Raw genomic sequence first — 24,836 nt, forward strand, 5'->3', positions numbered from 1 at the left:
AGTTACACATTATATATTGAGTGCAATGACCTGAATCCCTTGTAATCACCTGAATCATTATCATCACCCCTCTTTTCCCCATTTCTACATGGGGTTGGGGGTTTCATATCATCTATCACTGCCTCTCTCAATTCATATCAATTCCTGTACGTTCTTTGACAAGCATGCCTGACTGTCTAAACTCTTCTCTCATGCAATCTTGCAATTTCTTGGCTAGAAGACTCTGTCTCCTCTTGCCTGCTTCCTGTCTCTCCCAATTCTTTTTAACTAAATCATCTTGTACTTTCCTGCACATGTGACCACATTACCATACACTGTTGTCTGTGTAATTGGGGCTATTTTGCCTCTTGCTCCGATATTCTTATTTCTTCATCTGTCCCACACTGTGCACCCCACCAACCATTTCAGGCACTTCATCTCAATCACTTCTGGTTTCCTCACCTGCTCTGCTTTCACTGCCTAGGTTTCTGTACCATACAGCAGTACTGGTTGCACCACAGTTTTGTACATATGACTTTTCAGCTTCTTTGACACTCTTCTGTCATACACTATCCTGACACTTTGACCCATTTGTCTGCATCCCCTCTGATTCTAGCTTTGACCTCCTCATTCAGACTTCTCTTCTCATCATCTACACTTCTCGCGTACTTGAAGCTGTTAACCTGCTCCACTGTTCTCCCTTCTGTCTCCGTTTTCATCTTCTTCTCATTCTCCCATTTGCTGTCATGACCGCAGTCCTGTCTTTATTCAATTTTATTCCAGTCCCCTATCACATCTTAAAGTTCCTTTTCAGAGTCTGCTTGTACTGCCACATTGTCTGCATACAGCAGCTTTGTTGCTCTGTCCCCTCCAACCTGTTTGCCAATGTAGTGCATCAGCAATATGAGCAGAAATGGGATCAGTAGAGCTGAACCCTGATGCACACCCTCTCCAACTATGAACCCACTCTATAAGTCCGAACACTGTTTGTACTTGTGGTATTGGGTCCTTATACATAGCCTGCACTAATACTGCCAATTATCCAGGAGTTCATCTAAATCAGCTATCCTGGGACCTCATCATATGCTTTCTCCAAGTCTAGGAATACTCAGCTGTACTCTTTCTTTATAGCCAGCTTCTTCCACTATCTTTCTCAATGCAAACATTAGGTCAGCACTTTCATTCAGCGTGACAGACATTTGTTTGATAGTACTGCTCTGCCTACAGTGGCATACTGTCATTAGAATGTTTATTCTCCAGTCATCGGGGATGTGTCTTTGGAGTTTGATACTTCTGTACTGCCCACATTTGATAATATCTCCTTCATTCTTGTACACTGACTGTAGAATACTTGTTTTTCAGTCATGCAGGATATGCCTTTCTCTCCACACTGCAATGACTATGCTCAGGAATGATTTCTTCCTTAATGAATCTAATGTCTTGATCATATCTGCTATCACTTCATATGAATCTGCTGCTGACTTCATATTCCTTAGTGCTGTTCTTACTTCTTCTAAGGTGTTTTTTTCTTCCTCTTCCATCATAGGATATTATGCATCTGGCTGTACAAGTTCTGTGGGGTTTTCTTCATTCAAAACCTACATGAAGTACTCTTTCCATCTGTCTTTAATGTCATTTGAATTGATGAGCACATTGCTTTCAGCATCCCCTAAGAATGATGTCCGACAAACACCTTCTTTGTCTTTCTTTCATTGCCTTACATCTTGATAGAGATTCTTTGTCTCATCTACTGAGTCACTTTTCAGAAGCTGATAGACTTTTTCTGACACATTTTTTTTGCCATTGTGACTACTCTTAGCTCATCAATAGTCCTTCTTGGTCCAGTCCATTGTTTCAATCCCTTACCTCTTCCTGCACTTCTTCTTCCTTTGGATAATTTCCTGGACTTCTGGATTCTTCCACCAGCTTTTCATATGTACCTTATTTCTATACTTGGCTTGGCCGCATATCTTGTCTATAGTCCTCACACATGCTGTTTTGAGACTGGCATTCTTATTCAGCTCCACCTATTTCCTTTTTTTCTGAGGTGCTAGGACCATGAGTATTTCCCTGAATTCCTGTGCTTTTACTCCATGATTATGGCCACAGGTAGTTTATTCTGGGGCAGACTACTCCATGATTATGGCCACAGGTAGTTTATTCTGGGGCAGACTGTTCTGCCGGGGATGACTTTGCAATCCCTGATTTTATCCCAATGCCCTTTCCATACTAGGAGGATGTCTATTGACTTGTATGCTGACCACTCTTTTTGTGATATACTGACTCTCTCTCTCTCTTGGTGAACTACATGATGGCCACCAGTAAGCCATTTGCCATACAGAAGTGTAAAGTGCCCTCTTTTTCATTATTCATGTTGTCCTAAGCAGTTTTCATATTCTGTTCTGTCTGTCCTGATATGATCATTAGGTCCCACATTATTAGCACTAACTCATGTTGTCCTGCTTTTTCTAGGAGGTCCTACAACAGTTGCCTGAGTACTTTTCCCACTACAGCTGCTATGGGGCATAGGTCAAGGTTATGAAGATTACCCTATCTTTATACCTAAGCCTGATTGCCATGAGTTGGTTATTGATTCTTATGGGATCCCTCAAAGTTTGCAGGCAGTTCTCTCTCACTATGAGTCCCACAGCTAGTCTTTCCTCTGTCCTCTGAGTAGTGGACTCTGGATCCCAAGCCAAATGATTTTGCTCACTTGCCCTTTCACCTGCTGAATACACAGACTATCCAGTATCATTCCTACTATCATGTAGTTCACTTCCAAAGCTACATCCTGTCAGTGAATCTATAGTCAGTGTAGTAACTTTTACCTAATTTGTGATTGCTTTTATGTCCAGTTCTCACTCAGCAAAGCTATCCCAGGTAATCCAGACTAGGAAACTATACTGGCTGGCTGTTGGGCCTTATGGTAAGCACACACTGGACAACTGGATCATGTAATCCCCCTCCATTAGCATGTGCCCTTTATGTATGTCAGGACGTTAACCCACTTAGCACAGGAAAACAACCCAGCCCTTTTTTGTCAGGATTAGCTGACGTAACCAAATCACCTAGAGCCAATTTTTATACCACCAAGTGGCTGAAGCAGTGCAGTCTGTTGTCCATTTTCCTGCTGACTAGAAGACACTGGGCAACACAGCTGATACTTAAAATAGAGAGTCTTCCCTACTGCCCAAAACTTTGTTTCTGGGTGCACTCTGTTGGCATATGTCTCAAGTTCAACAGGGAATGCTGAGTTTGAACCTAGTACTTTCAACCCTTGTGATGCAGAGACCTTAACTATTATGATACTGTGCCTCATAACCAGCTGAGTAAAACTACTTTATTAGTCATTTTTACAGTTTTGCCAGCTAACAGGCCTATACAGATGCTTCTTTCAATCTAGACAGAGTTGTACTATCTTTTTTTCATCTACTGTTATGAGGACCATAGCATGTCATGGCACATCTGAATATTTTTCCACAATACAGTGTCAGCAGTCATAAGTTTCCATTGGTGTACTAAAACAAGATAGTCAAAATGTTATATTTGCTTTACTTAATATGATTTGTAAACAGAATGGAATGTATTATTTACAGATTACAAAAGTACTTACAAGATGTCTAGCAAGATGAGGGAAATGCAGTATTATAAAATGCATTCAAAATGTTTCAGCAGTGCAAAAGAAGTTCATATTAACGGACAATTTCTGTAATAAAAATATAACTGTGTCAGATAAAATACAGGGTCAAAAACTTTACCAGACTAGTTTTCTTCCCTCTCCAGAGTACCTGCCAGTGACTTGATGGGGCATGCCAAAAAGGGTGAAAGTTAGTCCAACAAAACTTTCTGAATGATTTATATGCAACTATATTATTACAATAAAAGCAACATTGTGCTCAGGTTACAGCATTCTTTGCATGTACTTTTTAAATTACCAGACTAGAGATAATATGACATTGAGTAAATGGTCACTTCTGTGTTATGCTGCAATGTGGATAAGCAGTCTGAAGCAGTGACTGGTAAACTAGGAACTAGGCCAGTTTCTTAGATATATATATTCTGTCCCTGAAGATGGTACAGAGCTGGACTACATGACATCATTGTTTAGTGGCATGGTTAATTGGGAGAATAAATATTGCAGAAGATTCTCACTCACCTAAATTCACAGTGTTTCTAAAAACTGAAAGAGAAAGACAGACCAGAAAACTATAGTGTATTGCATTCCATTATAACATAATGCTTCTGATAATAGCCCACTATAAGTGCCTCAGCACCCCCACCCTTTACTTCCCACACATCTTATTTGCTTCCATATTCTTTATCATCACAGATCTTCTAAATGTGCATTGGTGGGGTGGGACAGGTAGAGGACACAAGAGAAGTAATGTACAATGGGATGGCAGGATCAGGTTAATTATTCAGAGTTTCCTGGTAACTGTTGAATACTGCAGCAACAAAATGCAAATTATTGAACTAGTTTAATTGATTTCCATGTTTTATCAACAATCAGCTACATTATCGAGTGAGATCATAGTACATTAAGGCTAAGAAAGTTTATTCATTACCACTAAGGTTATGAGATTCTGAAATTAGTATATTTATGGATGTTGGAGATAGAGATGTGCATGTGAGGGCTTGCCTAACTTCTAAAACATTTCTTGCTGTATTTGATGATGTGCCATGTCAATTACTTATTTTTGACAGATGTTGTTTCATTAAATGCTTATTCTTTGATTAGCGATAAATTCAATTAATTTATTTATTAGCCATATGTTAACCAGACAAGTGAGCTGGTTTGTGTACAGGCCACTGGAGCAAGGTAAATTAAACATTTTATATTTATATAATTTCTGGGTCAGACAATCAGCCATCATGTTTTTAGGAGGAATCCCACACAGACACAAACAGAACATGCAAACTTGACACAGATGGCAACTAGAAGCCAGAACTGAACCCTAGATCCTGAATCTATGGGGCTAAGACCTTCTCACTGAGTCACTATGCAATTCATTTGCTGTACAGCATAAAAGACTGGTCAGTTTGGTACAGGTAGGTAAAGGAAGACAAAATGTTCAAAAAAGAAATAATACAAAATAAGCTTTTAAAAGTACAATCTTCAAAAGAGAAAATGAAGACGTTTCTTTGTTTCAAAGACTGGAAATAATTACTTTATTTATTAGACAGTGCTGTATCTTTAATTAATGACTGTGTGTAACTCTCTAGACACTATCAATACTGCTGGCAATTTTGTTTGCAATTAGCATTTCCTTTCAAGTAACGAACAGACTTTCCTATCATTGCACTTCTGTTTCAGTGATATCACAACTAATGGTTGCTTATATTTCTTTCTAACACTTTGCATTTTATTCTGAATATAGAAGCAGTCTGATTAATCTAACCACTGCTTAATCACTGTGAATGTATTAGGCTGTTGTATCAGGAGAGGGTGCACCATTTAAGTGTTTTTGTTTAATAATTGTGACGGAATTATTAAGAACACATACAAGATCAGCATTTTTTCATTACTACATTATTGTGATTTTGCACTGTTAGAAAGAAAACATGTGAAACAACCAGAAACAGTAGTTTCAGTGAAATAAAACATTGATAGACAAATACCCTTAAGTAAACATGATATGATTTCAGATAAGGTCTTAAAAGATAAAGGTTTCAAACTAGAATTCATTGTTATTTACTTGTGTCCATCTCAGTAACCCATCCCCCCACTGCAAATTTAAATCATAGTTGTGTAGTTTGGGGAATATTGTACTAATTACTTTATGAAACTTTCTGAGGCTGTAGTCAGATTTCCTTTTGTACAGTATCTGGGAAATATTTATCTAAAGACCTAACATGCTAGAAATCGTATAGTGATTCCTATTGTCTGCGAGGTCCCATCTGCTGTATTGCACAAGTCAAGTATCTTCATTCCAATATTATTAACTGAAATAGCAGCAGTGATGTTTTTTATGTGGCAGCAGTCTATGTTTTTAACAGAATTATGGAGAACAGTTCTGATTTGTCTGTCTTGACTTTAGTGTTGCTATAGATATGGAGAGCAGCGTATGTATAATTTATTAATGTATGACTGTATGACAATTCAGTGTTTCCAAGCAGTGAGACAGCATGCATCCCATGAACTATTTATACATTAGATTCAGAGAAGTAGCAGGGGATCATTAGCTCTTTGTCCTTTCATTAGATGCATAAACTTACCCTGAAATGTGAGAGCACATTCCAAAACACATTTAGTCTTTATAAAGATTCATTTCCGGTGACTGCTATCAGATGTTTCCCCTCCATAGATCATATCTTTGGATTAGGATGTCTTGTATGTTGCATTATGTAGAACTGCTGCATTTGAAAATCACCCTGTGGCATTAGAGAAATGAGGAAACTTAAAGTGAGTTGTTCTTAATTAATGAAGTGCATTCATTAAGTAGACTTCAGCTGATGTGAAACGTTCATGCTTTGTTCAGACTGATATATTACCTGGTGTTATAAGAGCTGAGTTATGACAATTCCTTTGATGGCTTCTGATAGTCACCGACATGCACCAAAAGCATTTTCACCCATAGACAACAGTTTCTTTGGAAACCAGGATGAAGACAACGATATACTAGCCATGTGGAGAACATTTAAAGCTTGTTAGGATCATGCTGTGGATTAACAGTGACAGCTGTGACTCAGAATTGCACATTTGTTCACAGTCTGGCATTCAAGAAAATGTCTGGCCTAATTAAGCAAGCATCTCATTGTATTAGCAAATCTGAGTTACACAGCTTTTGTTTAAAATGCATATTTTAATCCCCCACCCCCAATATAAATTGTGTATCTCTCTTGCTATTTCATTAGAGATATTGCAGATAAAAATGATAATACCAACAACTAATGGTTGAACTGTAACACAAAAAAACAAAATAAAAAAGAAGTAACAGCTCAGCCACCTGGGCTAAAGGCATAAAAATCCAACGGCAAGTAATAAAAATTCAGATTTATTGTAAAACGATAAGAACTTTTACCAATAGTGCTTCATCAGATCCTAAAGAATCACATTAAAACATACAAATATTTAAAACAAAGATGAAGCAATCCTATTCGACAAATAATTAATGATGTAATGATCGAGCCTTTGATGCTGGTTTTAAAAGTATAGTAAAATTAAGTCCAGGCATTCTATGAGCCTGTAGCCTAGCTATCCATTGCATTTCTAGCAGCTCCATTTGATTAACAATATCATAAACATTTTTTGTTTTAACAACTGTAAATTTAAAAGAATGTCCAGGATAAATTTTAATATGTTTAAAAAGAACATTAAGGCTATTCTACCAGTTGATATCACCTAGATGTTGTAATACACGTTCTTTTAATATTTTGTTTGTCTTACCTATGTAGAATGAATCACATTCTACACAGTTAGCCAAGTACACAAGATTTTCTGCATTGTGTTGTAACCAGATGTATAAATATATTATCGCAAGACATTAAATTACAGGCTTTGCAAGACCTGTAGTATGTTTGCTTATTCATCCGGTTTCAACACAATGCTTTGTCTTTAAGTTATATGCATACTGTAAATCAGAAAATGTTGTTCCTGTTTGTGGATACGAAAGCGCTCAATCGAAATGTGAATAAATATTAACATGTTTTACAATACGTGGCTTGGTTTTTTGCCTTGGTTGAGATGGCCTTCATTGGGACTTGGTGCTTCAGTGGAGTTTTGGGGGGTTTACAGTGTTTTTGTAGCTCCAGGAATTCCATTTTGGTTAGAAATATCAGTAAATAAATAAATAAATTACTGCAATGGTGTTAAAATTCTGCACCCTTCCCAACTGGGAGGAACACAAACCAACCAGTTCAACTCCTGAAATGGCTGTCTGTCTCATGGCCGATATTTGAACCTGTGATGCCTGCTGAATAGGTAGATGCCATCAAGCTGACGACCTTATTGTTTTTTCCTAGGTCTTTTTTCACTGTCTCCTGCAGCCATTGAGTCCCCTGTCCTCCAATAATAGCCCATTCATTTCCTCCTCCTTTCCCAGAATTCAATGACATTGGGATATAAAAACAAGACCTGGAAATTATGGGAACCATCTTTCAGGGATAAGGACTTTTTTTCAGACAGGTTCTTAGCTCTCTTCCCCCAGGGGCTTGACATGAGCACTATCAAAGTGCAGATGACAAAACTGCTATTGATGTGTGCAGCATCCACTCATATGCTGAATCTTGGCAAGACAGTGACATGCTACCTGGCAGACCAGATCATCCATTTTGATACTTATGCTGATATCTTACCACCTGGTGTCAGTAATGTAGCAGACATGATCGTCTCCTTCTCTCTAGGACAAATAATTCAAAATTGGTCCCTTATGGCAACACTTCTGAGCTGGCTTCTACAGTATATGTTTTACTGGTTGATACCAGGTGTTTGAGTTGCAGCTAGGATACCATTTATCAGCTTCATGGAGCTACTATTCAATTGTTTTCTGAACTTAAATATAATCAAGATATGTCTACCTGCTAAGATTTTCCCCAGAATGTATTATACAGTAGCTTCCTTTTCTTAAGATCTTTATATTAAAATGATGCTCTGTAGTTCTACTTACTCTACTACCTGTGATCTCATACTGCTTGGATGCACTTGAGACCATCAGTTCGGCAAACACTACAGACAAGACCACATGGATCATTGCCCACCTATTTCAAAAGTTTCACAATCGCCAGGTTAGTTTAGGTGTGCTCCTTTTACCACTGTTGACAATGGTGAAGCTGTCCTACACATAATTGACACCAGTCCTGATCAGACTAAACACTATATAATTTTATGTTGCTTTTTCTTGCTACATAAATGTGCAAACTTCTCCTGCTTATTATTCCTAGAATAAGGAGTAATAGAACATGGTGAAGAGACAGATAGTGATATTTTATAATAAAAGGGTATAAATTCCTAATCATTCTTTTTTAAATTAAAAGTAGCACAATGTAGATATGATTTTATACTGTGCTGTACCATTGTCAAAATAAATGCATCAAATATAGATATTTAAGAGGGATCTGATTCCCCCAAGAACACTCACTGGTTACTTTTTCTGTGGGTGTCATCAGAATAATCTTCAAAAGTGAATAAAACTTACTTTGCTATAAAAAAGTAAAAAGTCAAAAAAGTGAATATTTAATACTGCTTGGCAAGATACAGTATATGAAATAAATGACAAATACTTAGGGCAACATACAGCAACCATTCTCATCATGCTACAAAACTAAGAGCCAAGATTAGCATGCAAATAATTATCTCTTATTTGGACAAATCTCTTAAAACAATTGCGAAAAACTGCATAAAATTGCTCCAGGATATCTGAATGCTGAAAGAACTGGCAAGAAAAAATTATTTCTGCCTTTTGTAGAACCCAAGTATTTTGTGATTTTTTTTTGTAGCAGTGAATAACAACAGAAGATCTTTGAGACAGGCTGATTTCAACAGCTATGTGCATCTCTGGGTAGTCGTAACTTCCTTGCTTCTCTCCTGGCATGATTACTCCTAGCAGCACCCATAATGAAGTCTTACCTAATGTCAGTCACACATTAGCACCGTAAAAACGAACATCAGCTCAAGCAGTCAGCATTTAAGAGTAAAGAAATAACAGACATGCTTTTAATGTGTCAGTTTATCTGGGAAGGGGACCTCCTTCCTCCCACTCCAATTAGCCACCTTTTCTTAGAATCTCTGCCTCTACTCAGGGCTCAAACACCCTGTGATGCTCCTGCACTGGCCCAGTAATCAAGGAGGCTTCATCTTGAGGATGACAAGTACACATGCACAGTAAAGTACAATTTTCCTTTAGAGCACACAGAGACCACAGTCAGTCTGGGGCTGGTTTCTCCCTCTTTCACCAGATCCCCAAATCAGACTCCTCACTGGCACAGCTATAGTGTTGAGATCTCAGCTGAGTGGTCAAGCCAAAACCTCCAGCACCCTCTCTGTTCAACCAGTGCTTCGTGTCCCTGCCCAAGTAGCTGACACACACACACACACACACACACACACACACACACACACACACACACACACACACACACACACACACACACATAGGAAAGGCTAGCACAGGTTTACTAGCTATGCCCCCTTCTCCTTAGACTATAAGTTAGTTTCCACTGCCACCAACCCCTACTTATCAGCTATGATAAGGTCCTTACAAAGGGTGTCCAATCCTACTGTGTAATGTTACTATTAATCGAAATGGTAGTCTGACCAAGACTTGCAAGGATATTTAGGAGTGACCTGTACAGTGTCAAAAAATACATATGCAAGTACTGTAAGAGCTCAAATATGTTTCACAAAGATCAGCCACAAAGATAAGTTTAAATATATTTAATAATAAATAATAAAAGAACAAGACAATACTCAGAAAACAAACACAGTTACTTTAGAGTTCAAAATCACAGGACATATTTTAAAACAGCATTGCAGGACAGTCTCAAATAAATACAGAAAACATCTAAACTAATCTTTGTTATATTCCTATTTATATCTAAGAGAGATACTATGCCCTAAGTCTTACTTATAGATAGCATGCAGGCAGAAGTGCTGAGTGGATGTTTCTAGGTCATTGTACCCTAGTTGCTTGCTATTAGCAAGGCAAGTGCAGATGGTGATGATGAGTGGATGTTCTTGCTAGGTCCAAGACAAAATACAAAATGCACAGTCTCTCTCTCTCTCTCTGAGAGAGTTCTTAAATTAATATCAAATATTACTGCTGGGTTAGCTTCGATGACAACACGTTTTGTCACCTGACTTCAATTTCCAAGCTAAACCCTTTTTGTCAGAGACTAACAAAATTTAGCAGCTCTCTGTGAAAATACATAGCCTTCAGATGTTTGCACTTGCTAGAGGACATAAAACAATAAAACACTTACAAAACAATGCAGAAGGCACCCTAGTTCTAGACATCCTGTCTCCTTGCTGCATTGAAATTAACGTTTATAGCACAATCGTAAAACACTTTAATTTCAACTTATTTTCTTGAATTTTTGCAAGTTAACCTTTTATGTCCCAGTTGGGTACACCGTGGATATGTCTTTGAAGCTCAGTACTGTATAAACCCTGTTCAACACATACTTTTGTATCAGCAGTTTAATATACACATAACATACAGTTCTGTATAAATCATATCAATATTCACAAATGACATAGAATTATTTACAAAATTCCAGATAGTTGGGCTGGCAGCGTAACACACCCGAAGACCTACTAATCTGATACTACCCCACCCCGTATCTGGGAAATTAAGATATAATATTGTCATATCCTGGGTAATATTTGCTGGGCTTGTAAAGGGTCTTGTGCCATTGTCCTAGTAATTACCTATGAAGTGGGAGTACATGCATGACATGACTTTAAGTGTTGCATTAGAAAAGCCTAGACATGAACTTACCCATAACCCCCACAACTGAGCAAGAAGATTTCTGACAAATCAGGAAAAACACAATGATACATAACTATAAACAACAGTAGCAGATGGTGGGATGGGCTACCCAAACAGAGAGGGAAAACAGAGCTGTACAGAGCTAAACAACTTGCAACTGATCGGCTGTATTATCTGAAGCATCCACTGCTTTTTTATTGCAAAAGTATAATTTTTACTTGATCTGCACTTCTTGTACTGTTTTTTTTACTGTGTGCTGTAATTTTTGAACTGTACTTTTACTGTGTTGTGCTGTTAGCTGCACTTTTTAGCCTAGAATAGACTTGGTTCAGATTTGCTAGACCCAGTCTATTTTTGCAGTTTCTGAGCACTAAGTCAAGCTTTCCTCCACAAAAGTGTGCCTCTCCTGCACCGTTATGAGAGAAGAGTCTAGCTAAGGACCTACCTGAGTGGTGATTGTTAGTCCAGGGCCCAGTCTCATGTGCTATCATTGGTCTGGGTGTTTTAAATACATTTTATTTCATTGCTATTACCCTGCATGCACAGGTTGGCGCTCAATTTACTAGACTTGCACAGAGCTAAACAACTTAAAACTGATCTGTCTTATTATCCGAGGCATCCACTGCATTTTTACTTGATCTGCACTTCTTGTACTGTTTTTACTGTGTGCTGTTTTTTTGAACTGCTGTACTTTTACTGTGTTGTATATTAGCTAAGGACCAACCTGAGTGGTGATTGTTGGCCCAGGGCCCAGTCTCTTGTGCTATCATTGCTTGGAGTGTTTTAAATCCGTTTAACTTTGTTGCTTTTTATTGCCTGTGTTTGCAGAGTACACACCATCATACACTACCATTCAGTGAGGTGGTTACCACTGGCGGTTATAGACGCAAAGTTCCAGATAGATGTACTTTCCCTTAGTCAGTTGCTTGTGCTCCATTTGAGGTTTCTCGCTGTTGTGCTTCACAGCCTGGAGAGACACTCAGCTGAGCCTCTGAGGCCACTACACAAGTCTCACCCACTAAGCCTCTCACAGATTAGAACTTTTTACTAGTCCCTCAGCCATACCTGGTCCTTCTAGTCCTTTCAAATGAAGGCCAAAAAGTTGCATATCAGGCAAAGTTCGAATATACCCACAAACAAAAAGAGAAAAAGAATTCCAGGCTTCGACCACCATGGCTAAACACCACACACAGATTTATTGATGTAAAAAATAAAAAAACATCTTCTAGAACCAATATAATATGTAAATGGTGGTGCCTTTTGATGGCAGCTGATTGAATGTTCAGTTAATGTCTAGTAACATTGACTGGTTAATTGTCCTTTTGAATTTCTATATAAGAAGATGGTTTAATAGGATCTGTAATGGTCTGAAGAAGCGGTATTTTGGTGCCGCATAATCGTTAACCTTTTTATTTTTTACATCAATATATCTGCTTGGGGTGTTTAGCCATGGTCATGGTAGTCAGAGCCTGGAATTCTTTTCCTTCTAGTCCTTTCCTCATTACTGATCACAGTACTATACCTAGTATTATCGATGGACAACTTCCCACCATTTCTCCAGCCAGCCAGGTTGACATGGGCATCCTGAGGCAATATAGCAATTGCCTCATGTACACTGACAACCCCACTACTTCTATTTCACACAAATTCAATATGTGAGAGATACATCTGTATTAAGAATATAGAATGTATGCTCTCTCAATCACAAATCAGCATATCATATACTAAGCAGGTTGTCAGTTCTCACACTTACCTCTTGTACCAATCACATGCAAAACACCTAAACCCACATATGCCGAAGTACTCAACAGAAGCTTACCTAAATATCAGAGACCTCCCAGACATAAACACGCTTCACTTGATACATTACCAGCTGAACACAGTACACATAAAACCACATGCACCAGTGTCTCACCAAACAAGCCCCTAAAGCAAAACACAAAATCTAATGTTTTGATCATAGGCGACTCCATTATGCGACACACAAATAGCCCACTCACCAGGTTGGATAAGGAGAAAGTCATGATCAGCTGTCTGTCAGCTGCCAGGATCCACCACATCACACATGCACTCAAGTCTCTCAACAACGGGTATTGTTATGACTCGGTAATAGTCCATGTTGGTGTGAATGACTTGAAACGTACCTCTCTGGACTATATAAAGAGAGACATGACTGAACTCTCTGATTATATGTCCTGGGGGGGGTATGTTCCTAGCCTTAAGCAGTATTCTACCTTCACCTAGATTGATACAATACTGACAAAAGACTTCAACAACTAGCTTAGCTTCTGGTGTCATTCCAAGGGGATCTAGTACCTGTCAGCCTGGGATGATATGGTTGATAGACCACAATGCTTTGCCAGAGATGGTCTTCACCTGTCACCCCTTGGCATTCAGTTACTGGCTAAGGCACTTGCCTTCCCAATAGTGCCTTTTTTAAGCAATGTCACAAGAACAAAATTCCCAACGTAACAATATTTTTGAAAAACAGTGTCAAGGTTATGCTGCTAAATGCTTGTAGTCTAAATCTCAAACTGCACTCACTGGAAGCTTTCCTCATGTTGGAAGATGCAGACATCTGTGCAGTCACAGAGACCTGGTTCGAAGCCACAGATAACACCCTGGCCATGCCGGGTTATAATGAATTACACACGTTCAGACCACAAAATGAATGCATGAGAACTAAAGGAGGAGTATCAATATTCATCAAAGATAAATATACCTCGACTGGTTAAACAGAATGATTCCCTAGAGTTACTCCAAGTACAAATAACTGTAAGAAAGACTCCCCCCCTCCAAGTTATCATCAGCTATAGGTCCCTCTCCATGAACCATGATATCCACAATGCCTACATGGATCTACTTGAGTCGCTCAAAATACAACCAAACATTCTGGTTATGGGTGACTTTAACTACCTGTCCATAGGGTAAATTATACATTTTTCTAACACACTCGCCCAAAGGTTCTTGGACTTTGTGAACTCTAATGCCTTGGAACAGATAGTTGGCACCCCCACAAGGGGCCAAAACATTCTTGATCTGGTACTCACCAGCATGGAAGATCGGTGTACCACCACAAGTGTGCAGCCCCCCCTCCCTGGTGAAGTCTGATCATAAATCAGTCATGTTTGAAGTAATGATTACATCAGACCCCCTCTTGTCACTTGTCTATCTCTCTAACACATATGACAAGCAGGTGGGGTATTTCATTTAGAAGCTTTAATACATAGAAACACATCAGGATGGATAGCAGCATCATAAAATACAAACTATTTAATAGACAGACCGTATATACGTACATGTTTACATCTCAACTGCTTACTTCACAATTCACGCTTGTACGTGCTCAGTATTTATACACTTGTGCAAGCCCTTGGATAGCTTCTTAAAGGTACATAAATGTTAAAGCTATGGAAACCCTTTTGAGTAATTCTGAAGAATATCTTGAAGTCAGTTTTGATATTATTGATCGAAGTTATAAGTATATTAAATTCACTTTATATGATTTGTTTATGAATAGTGATCTGGCTTCTGGTTTATATGAATATTTTTCAGTTGAGCATCCTCGGGTAAGTATTTTATTTGGAATTCCTAAAGTACGCAAAAATATTGCCAACCCCCTTTTTCAGCCTATTGTTTCTTCTGCTGGTAGCATCACTGAGGGGGTTTCCCTATATTGAGATAAGTTACTTACTCCTTTAGTGCAAAGTTTGTCTTCATACATAAAGGATTCTTGGTCATTTCTAGAATCTATTAGATTGTTTCATTTGAAAGAGAATAGTGATGCTGTTAGTGATAATAACGTTTTTCTACTAACTGTAGATGTGGTGTCCTTATATACTTCCATACCTCTTGAAATGGGGTTGGAATATGTAGCTAATTTTTTAAACAAGTATACTGTATGGACTGAGAGTTCAGTGAAAACTTGTATTTTGTTGTTAGAACTGATGTTAGAAAACAATTTCTTTGTGTTTAATAGAAAATACTTTCAGCAACGAAGGGGAGTTGCCATGGGGGCCACAGTCGCTCCTGCTTTTGCAGGCTTAATTATGGCCTGGTGGGAAATGGAATGTCTGCCACAAATTCTTTCAGCTAAGGATATTTTGTTTTATTGTTGTTTTATTGATTTGTTTTTTTGTTATAAGACAAGGCAGACACTTTTTTAGAGCAGATTAACAGAAGCAGTATTTTTTTGAAATTTACGTTAAGTAATTTAGGGCACCAGGTCAACTATTTAGATGTGGTCCTCACTTAGCATACAGTAGATCTACATTTTTCTAGCAAGATATATAGGGAAGAGACTTATGTAAATAATTATTTACACTATCAGAGCAACCACCCTGCTTTTATGAGACGGAATATTCTGAAAGGACAGTATATAAGAGCGTCTCGGTTAACCAGTAGTGCTGAAGATTTCTTTATTGAAACAGCATTCATTACTGGTTTATTCTTAGCAAGAGGATATCCAGAAGTTTTATTACATAATTTAGTATCTGAGATCTCTAATAGGAGATCTGTAGACTTTCCATCCATTTTGGCTCATGGTTTAACAGTCAAAATAGCAGCTGATGATTCAAGTAGAGATTTTCTATTTAGTCAGCCTAAATGTGTTGTGGATATGTCTGTAGACAGTATTATGATTAAAAACATTATCACTGTTAATTGGAAAATTATCAGTGGTAATAATGATTTGCCAAGTATTTTGGGGAAGGTTCTTAGTTTTGTTTATAAAAAAATCAGGCAGTTTAAAGAATTTATTAGAACATGATAGTGCAGCCGTCCTTCCCCCTCTATCAGATAAACCAAAAGGTACTTATACATGTTTTAATTGTTCTGCTTGCAGGTTTATCCATGAAGTGCCATATATTAGTCTAACACATCTAGATCGTACTATTACTGTGCCTGGTAGGTTTACTTGTAATGCATCTTATGTGGTATACGTTGCTCTGTGCTCTGGTTGCACAGCATTTTACATAGGTATGACCACCAGACAGCTTAGTAGATGTATTAAGGAACACTGATATGCCATTAAAACCAAAGACAGCAATAATGCTTTATATAGGCACAGTTTGGAGTGTACTATGTTTAAAATGTTTTCCTTTGCTATTTTAGAGTATATTAGCAAAGACTGGCAAGGGGGGAATATTAAAAATAGGATTGAAAGAAGGGAAACCTTATGGCAACTAAGACTGGGTGCTGACAGTCCACCAGGACTGAATGAAAGTCTAAATATCAAATGTTTTTTAGAAGAAAGGACGTTAACATTATAACAAGGTCTTGTTAAATCTTGTTAAATGTTATTAATTGAATGATTGGTGTTTTTTAATTGATTTAAATGATTTAAACAGTTTTGATTTTACTGTGTATTCATTCTGAAGAAGTTTTTACAAAACCGGTGATTAAACTTTTCTATGCTATTGGAGTTTGAGTTGTTCCTCTGTTGGCACAGTGTGTTTTTGGTTCTTGTACATACACACACATTGATCTACACCCCTCAGGAGAAATTAAGCTAAAAAACATCTCCAAAGCCAACTACAGCCTCTTAAGAGACAGCATTAATAGCTTCAAAGCTCCTGTCTCCTGTGGCAAGGCACCTACACTGGGATATACACCAAAGCTCTGTATAAACATCTATACAATTGTATTGACTCAGCTGTAGCTGATAGAACCAAAGCAAGATCTTCTAGAAAAAACAAGCCTGCCTGGTGGACATCTGCCTTAAACAGGTCATACAATAAAAAGAAGAAATTGCTGTCTAAGAACATGAAGAAATGGTCTCAGAATTGGAAGTACACCATTCTGAGCTTGAACAAGCAAAAAAGACATCTTTTAAAGTCCTCTAAAGCAAACTACCAATCATAATTAGCATCTCTAGCTATGGATAACCATAAAGCATTCTTTAGCTACATCCAAAACCTTAAAGGAAAAGCCCAGATTTGCACTGAACTTGTGATGAATGGTACAACATATACTCAACAAATAGAAATATCCAACTTGATAGCAGAAAGGTTCAGTGAAAATTTCTCCTCCTGTCCCCGCCATATATATCCCAGAACCTTACTACCACCTGTTCTCCTAGTATCTCTAAAAAGCAGGTCTTGACCACTCTCTCTAAGACCAGAAATACTGCCTCTAAGGGACTTGATAACATCTCAGGTTGTGTTCTAAATGGTTTAAAGCAGGAGTTAGCAACACCATTGAGTACTCTTTTTAACCTCAGCATAAGTATTGTTTTTGTCCCTGCTGAATGGAAAATAGCTACCATCATCCCCTTGCACAAAGGGGGTGCCTCTGCTATCCAACTCTCAACATGGCTCCCGCCCCAAACATAGCACCACAACTGCACTCTAAAGATTTACCAACACCATAAACCCACTCAGAAACAAAGGGAAGAATGTCTCCTCTATCCTTCTAGATACGTCAAAAGCATTCAACACAGTATCCCACCAAAAGCTCTTATATGAGCTCACCTCTCTCAGCTTATCTCAGGAAGCCTTCTCCTGGTTCCACAGCAATCTCTCTAATCTCCCACAGCTGTGAAGTGGAAAAAAGATCTCTTCTCTCTGCTACGAGTCACTGTCAGTGTCCCACAAGGATCTATACTAGGCCCACTATCTTTACAAACATACGTCACTCGACCACCAACCTTGCCACCCTCATCCAATATGCAGATGACTCCACTGTCATCTGCTCTTCACCCTCCCTACCTCAGCTATAAGAAATCACCCAAAAATTCTTATCTGCCATCGAATCCTACCTGCACAGCCTCCAACACAAACTAAACACAAACAAAACCAAATTAACAATTTTCCATAACAGCCATAATAAAGCCATCAGCTACAATCAGCACTTTAGAATCATCTCTTCCAACAACACAGTAATCAAACCAACCTCAGAAACAAAGATACTAGGTGTCACCATTGATAGCTGTCTAAAATTTGACAAACATCTGTGTCAGGTTATTAAAAAAGCCCACAACAAATTAGGTTCCCTCTATAGAATCAAGCCTTATCTTACCAGCTCCTCCAGACAAGCAATCACCAGGACACACCTTCTATCCACCCTACTATACACCAACCCAATATTCACAAAACTTAGAAAAACAGACCTACATAAGCTAGAGACTTGCTACCACAAAATCACCAAATTTGCCACTAATCTTACTAATGGTACCCATCACTGCATGGCTCTTCATCAACTAAAATGGCTAGAGCTACCCAGCCTCTTGGCTTTTAACCAAATTACTATAGCCCATTCTATCATGTACCAGTATAATAAATGTCCAGCTCTCCAAAACTTAGTACAAAACCAAACTAACAAGAGAGCCCTAAGATCTCATAACAAAGTCCTGCTAAAAGTCACCAAATCAAACAACTAATGAGACTCCCTTTATTCAAATCAAATCTCAAAAAAATGAAACTCTATCCCTCAGAATATTCTTGCAACAGAAAACCCTACATCATTCAAGAATCTACTTCAAACTCACCTAAATTACAACTGGACATGCTCCCTTACATCCCCAGGATAATATACTGTATCACCTCATCAGCTTCCATCTCCTTCCTCCCTTGCTCTTCCTCATACCCTCATCCACAAACCTAATTTGTTAAGGGTACAAGACTCTCAGAACTACTCATACTAAATCCCTCAAACTGCACTATACTGTTGTGAAACTTTATGTGCTTTTTAAAATCTGTGTTAATCCTGTAGTTTCTTACTAGTTTTGTCCTACAAGTTTTACTTCATATGAAAAATCATGACATATGTGACCACAGTATGTTGTTGTAATACTATAGGTCTTCTTTTTTTGTGGAAAATGTAGTCAGTGTATGTTATTATACTATTATTCATCCAAAAGTCTTTTTGTTTTGTCTTCTTGTGAAAGTGTAAACAATTTACAACTGTCACTGTACATATATTCAACAGGAACCAGCCCACAGCTCGAGCAAGATATTGTTTCAACAAAAATGTGCTCACAAGTAAAAACACATGAAGTTTATTTCCACAAAATAAAATCCAGCTGTACACAAATCCAATGGTTAAGCGCTTTCATCTGAGTATCTCAGATTTCATCAGAACCAAGATATACACTTTTACTACCCCTTTTAAAATAGATTTGGCGCCAAAAACATATAATTTCTTAAAGATACTTATCCGAATTCTTTCAAGAATAAATATCTGAACTAATTCCAAAAGGATACCCTATACAAGTCTTCTAAAATTGTCTAAAAAATACTTTTTCAATTGGTTTATAATTAATATATATGTGCAAAAAATGCATATAGGAATAAAATATTTCATGATTTTCAAGAATACATATAATTCATATATATTATAAAATATAAAATAATAAAATTAAAAACTGTGTTATAAGTAATAAATAATTAATATACTAAATTTGATACATACCACTAGTGTGCACATGCAAAACCCTTTTGTAAAATACTTTATAAAATAATTCATATTTGGGAAATACAGGGAGAACCATAGAGTAAATACTTAGACTAAAAACTTAGACTAAAAACCTTAGACTAAAGAACTTAACCCCGGTCCAAAATTAAAAATGGCTTAATACTAATGAAATCGTTAAGACCGGGGAAAGTAGTGGCATCACAATATATTTGCCATTCACTTTCTTTATATGCTAGCCATGTCTTCCAATTCCCACCATGTGCTGATTGTTCTACCTGATCTATAATCATAAATTTAAAGGTATGGTCTTCCCCCTTATCAAGGACGTGTCTACTTAGGGCATTTTTTGTGTCTTTTTTCTTTATTTTATAAAGATGTTCGTAGATTCTTGTTTTGAATTTTCTCTCTGTCTTGCCTATGTAATAGGCAGGACAGATAGAACAAGTAGCAAGATACACTACCCTCTGACTGTTACAGTTCCCTGTAATACTCCAGCACTTGGTTCTCATCACATTGTCCAGTCTAACCATACCCTCTTCATTAATATTTGTACACTGCTTACAAGATCCACACTTTTTTGTTGGTCTTCTTATCTTCTTTGCCCTAGTGTAGGAGCTGACCTCCAGAAATTTTTTCAAATTGAGAGCAGTTTTATAAATACAAATGGGGTTGTTCCCTATACTGGCTAAAATATTGTCAGATGTATTCAACAATTCCCAATGCCTTTTCACTATTTCCTTCACAAGGTTGGTATATGGACTGAACATAATAATACACACTATTCTATTAGTGTAAGAATTTTTCTTTTTGTTTTCTTCTAATGGTTGTCCCAAAAGGGGTTTATATCTCGTACCCCAGTTATTTTTGACAAATTTAGACACGTTTTTTACCATTCTTTTCGGGTATTTTCTATCCAAAAACATCTGTGAAATGATTTCTACTTCTTTTTCCATACTCTCTTTGGAAGATGACATCCTCGCTGCCCGAATATATTGTCCCTTAAGCACATTCCTAAAAATGTGTTGAGGGTGGCAACTACCAAATTCTATGTAATCGTTTGAAAAGGTGGATTTTCTGTATATTTTTGAAGCAAATCCTTCAGGGGTTGTACTTATAAAAGTATCTAAATAGGCAATGCCTAATTTATCCATCTTGTATGTAAATCTTAAAAAATTAGTGCTTGAATTGATATAGTCAATAAATCTCTTAATATCTTCAGTAGGGCCCTTCCAAATAATAAATAAATCATCCAAATACCTAGAATAAAGGGAAATATTTTTGAAAAATTCACTAGAAAACAAAAATTGATTTTCCCATTCAAGCATGACCAGGTTTGCGAAAATGGGGGCACAAGAAGCCCCCATAGCCACTCCTCTGGTCTGCCTAAAGTACTCTCCTTCAAATTGGATGTAGTTATGATCAAGTATTAGGCCCATCATGTCCAAGATTAAACTGATTCTATCCCAACTCAGCCCTGAATATTTTTTCAGGCTATTTTCAAAAAACTCCAAACCTATTGAACAAGGAATACAAGAAAATAAATCTTGTACATCTATTGTAAGAAAAATCATATCCTCGGACCATACATCTGGCGTAAATCTACTCAAAAATTCCCAAGAATCTTTAACCAAGTGGGGAACCATGTTGTAGATATGTTTGGTCCACTGATCAATTGCAACACCCATGTTATAAGTTTTAGAATGAGAACCAGAAATGATGGGTCTAAAGGGTGGGGTCTCAATAGATTTATGGATTTTTGGGATTCCAAAAATACAAGCAACTCTTGGAAATTCGGTTTTCAAGAAGTTATAAATTTCATTAGTAACACGGTTGTCCAACAAGTATTCTTCTATTATTAAATCAATCCTGTGGTAACCTATATTGATCTGATTTATGGACACTTCTTCATAATTTCCTGAAGTAAACAAAATGTCATGTATTGCTTTGATGTAATCCTCTGTATCAAAAATAATGATACCCCCTCCCTTGTCTGGTTTCATTAGTCTTATATTTTTGTTGTTTACCACATTCTGCAGACATTCTCTCTCCCCCTGGGTTAAATTGTCTTCGAAAGGGACATTTAAGTTCTCTCTATTGTATATATTCTTGTGTAATCTATAAATATCCCTACAAACCATTTTTTCAAAAATCCCCACTTGAGGGTGGGGGTTAGGGATGTATGCACTCTTTTTACAAAGTCTATTTTCTCTTTGATTTCTTCCTACATCAGAGTCATCTTTGTTTCTAAATTGTAGGGCTAAATTTAATCTTCGACAGTATAACTTTATCTCTTTGACAACATCAACAAAATTAAATTTTACTGTCGGAATATATTTCATTCCCTTGCTGAATAAATTAAAAAATTCTTTTGAAATGTAAAAATTAGTAAAATTATAAACTTTAAAACCAGCAAAGGATGAAATTAAAGGGCCTTTGTTATTTATAACATCCTCATTCTTAGGTGGTTGGTCGAAATTGTGCATTTCCACCCCTCTTTCCTCTATATTACCATCCATATTGCCCGTTGGGGAGGTAATAAGAGAATTGCTACACAATAGAAAGTCATTACACCTCAAAACCTCTTTATTTAAAACATCTTTGGTGTTCAATACTTTCTCTGATATTGCTTGGGTGCGGGGTGGTATCTCCCCCCCTGAAAATTTGAATGTTCCTCTGTCCTGTCTACCCTATAAGAATAATTTCTTTCTGAACCCACATATCCTTTTTTAACATGTCTACCTTCAGTAGGACGTGGCCATATATAGACTTTGTGTTCCTTGTATGAACACAAGTCCCTATCAATTTTCTTAAGTTTCCTATTGTACACACTTTTTGCTTTATTCTCGGCATATGTAAATTGTTTGTGATACAAATTTAAATTTAACAACACTGAAATTTTTCCATCATTATACTTGATTAATTTCTTAATGAAATAAAAACCAAATTCATCAAACATTTCATTAAAATCACAAATAACTTCATCATCATATTTTAAACCCAAAGGTAATTTAAAGAATCTAATGCGTTTGGGAACTATGCCTAAATTAAGACATTTTCCTAAATATGCATTATCAATTCTTGCACATTGATGAATTTGGTTTTTATTTCATTAAGAAATTAATCAAGTACAATGATGGAAAAATTTCAGTGTTGTTAAATGAAGTGGAAATTTTAAATGAAGAGATTGTGCATAATGCTAAATTTGATGAGTGGCAAGATTTGTATCATAAACAATTTACATATGCCGAGAATAAAGCAAAAAGTGTGTACAATAGGAAACTTAAGAAAATTGATAGGGACTTGTGTTCATACAAGGAACACAAAGTCTATATATGGCCACGTCCTACTGAAGGTAGACATGTTAAAAAAGGATATGTGGGTTCAGAAAGAAATTATTCTTATAGGGTAGACAGGACAGAGGAACATTCAAATTTTCAGGGGGGGAGACACCACCCTGCACCCAAGCAATATCAGAGAAAGTATTGAACACCAAAGATGTTTTAAATAAGGAGGTTTTGATGTGTAATGATTTTCTATTGTGTAGCAATTCTCTTATTACCTCCCCAATGGGCAATATGGATGGCAATATAGAGGTAAGAGGGGTGGAAATGCACAATTTCGACCAACCACCTAAGAATGAGGATGTTATAAATAACAAAGGTCCTTTAATTTCATCCTTTGCTGGTTTTAAAGTTTATAATTTCACTAATTTTTACATTTCTCAAGAATTTTTTAATTTATTCAGCAAGGGAATGAAATACATTCCGACAGTAAAATTTAATTTTGTTGATGTTGTCAAAGAGATAAAGTTATACTGTTGAAGATTAAATTTAGCTCTACAATTTAGAAACAAAGATGACTCTGATGTAGGAAGAAATCAAAGAGAAAATAGACTTTGTAAAAAGAGTGCATACATCCCTAACCCCCACCCTCAAGTGGGGATTTTTGAAAAAATGGTTTGTAGGGATATTTATAGATTACACAAGAATATATACAATAGAGAGAACTTAAATGTCCCTTTCGAAGACAATTTAACCCAGGGGGAGAGAGAATGTCTGCAGAATGTGGTAAACAACAAAAATATAAGACTAATGAAACCAGACAAGGGAGGGGGTATCATTATTTTTGATACAGAGGATTATATCAAAGCAATACATGACATTTTGTTTACTTCAGGAAATTATGAAGAAGTGTCCATAAATCAGATCAATATAGGTTACCACAGGATTGATTTAATAATAGAAGAATACTTGTTGGACAACCGTGTTACTAATGAAATTTATAACTTCTTGAGAACTGAATTCCCAAGAGTTGCTTGTATTTTTGGAATTCCAAAAATCCATAAATCTATTGAGACCCCACCCTTTAGACCCATCATTTCTGGTTCTCATTCCAAAACTTATAACATGGGTGTTGCAATTGATCAGTGGACCAAACATATCTACAACATGGTTCCCCATTTGGTTAAAGATTCTTGGGAATTTTTGAGTAGATTTACTCCTGATGTATGGTCCGAGGATATGATTTTTCTTACAATAGATGTAGAAGATTTATTTTCTTGCATTCCTTGTTTAATAGGTTTGGAGTTTTTTGAAAATAGCCTGAAAAAATATTCAGGGCTGAGTTGGGATAGAATCAGTTTAATCTTGGACATGATGGGCCTAATACTTGATCATAACTACATCCAATTTGAAGGAGAGTACTTTAGGCAGACCAGAGGAGTGGCTATGGGGGCTTCTTGTGCCCCCATTTTCGCAAACCTGGTCATGCTTGAATGGGAAAATCAATTTTTGTTTTCTAGTGAATTTTTCAAAAATATTTCCCTTTATTCTAGGTATTTGGATGATTTATTTATTATTTGGAAGGGCCCTACTGAAGATATTAAGAGATTTATTGACTATATCAATTCAAGCACTAATTTTTTAAGATTTACATACAAGATGGATAAATTAGGCATCGCCTATTTAGATACTTTTATAAGTACAACCACTGAAGGATTTGCTTCAAAAATATACAGAA

This window comes from Protopterus annectens, chromosome 2.part1 (assembly GCF_019279795.1).
Source record: "Protopterus annectens isolate FY-2018-M chromosome 2.part1, PAN1.0, whole genome shotgun sequence".
Classification (NCBI taxonomy): domain Eukaryota; kingdom Metazoa; phylum Chordata; order Ceratodontiformes; family Protopteridae; genus Protopterus; species Protopterus annectens.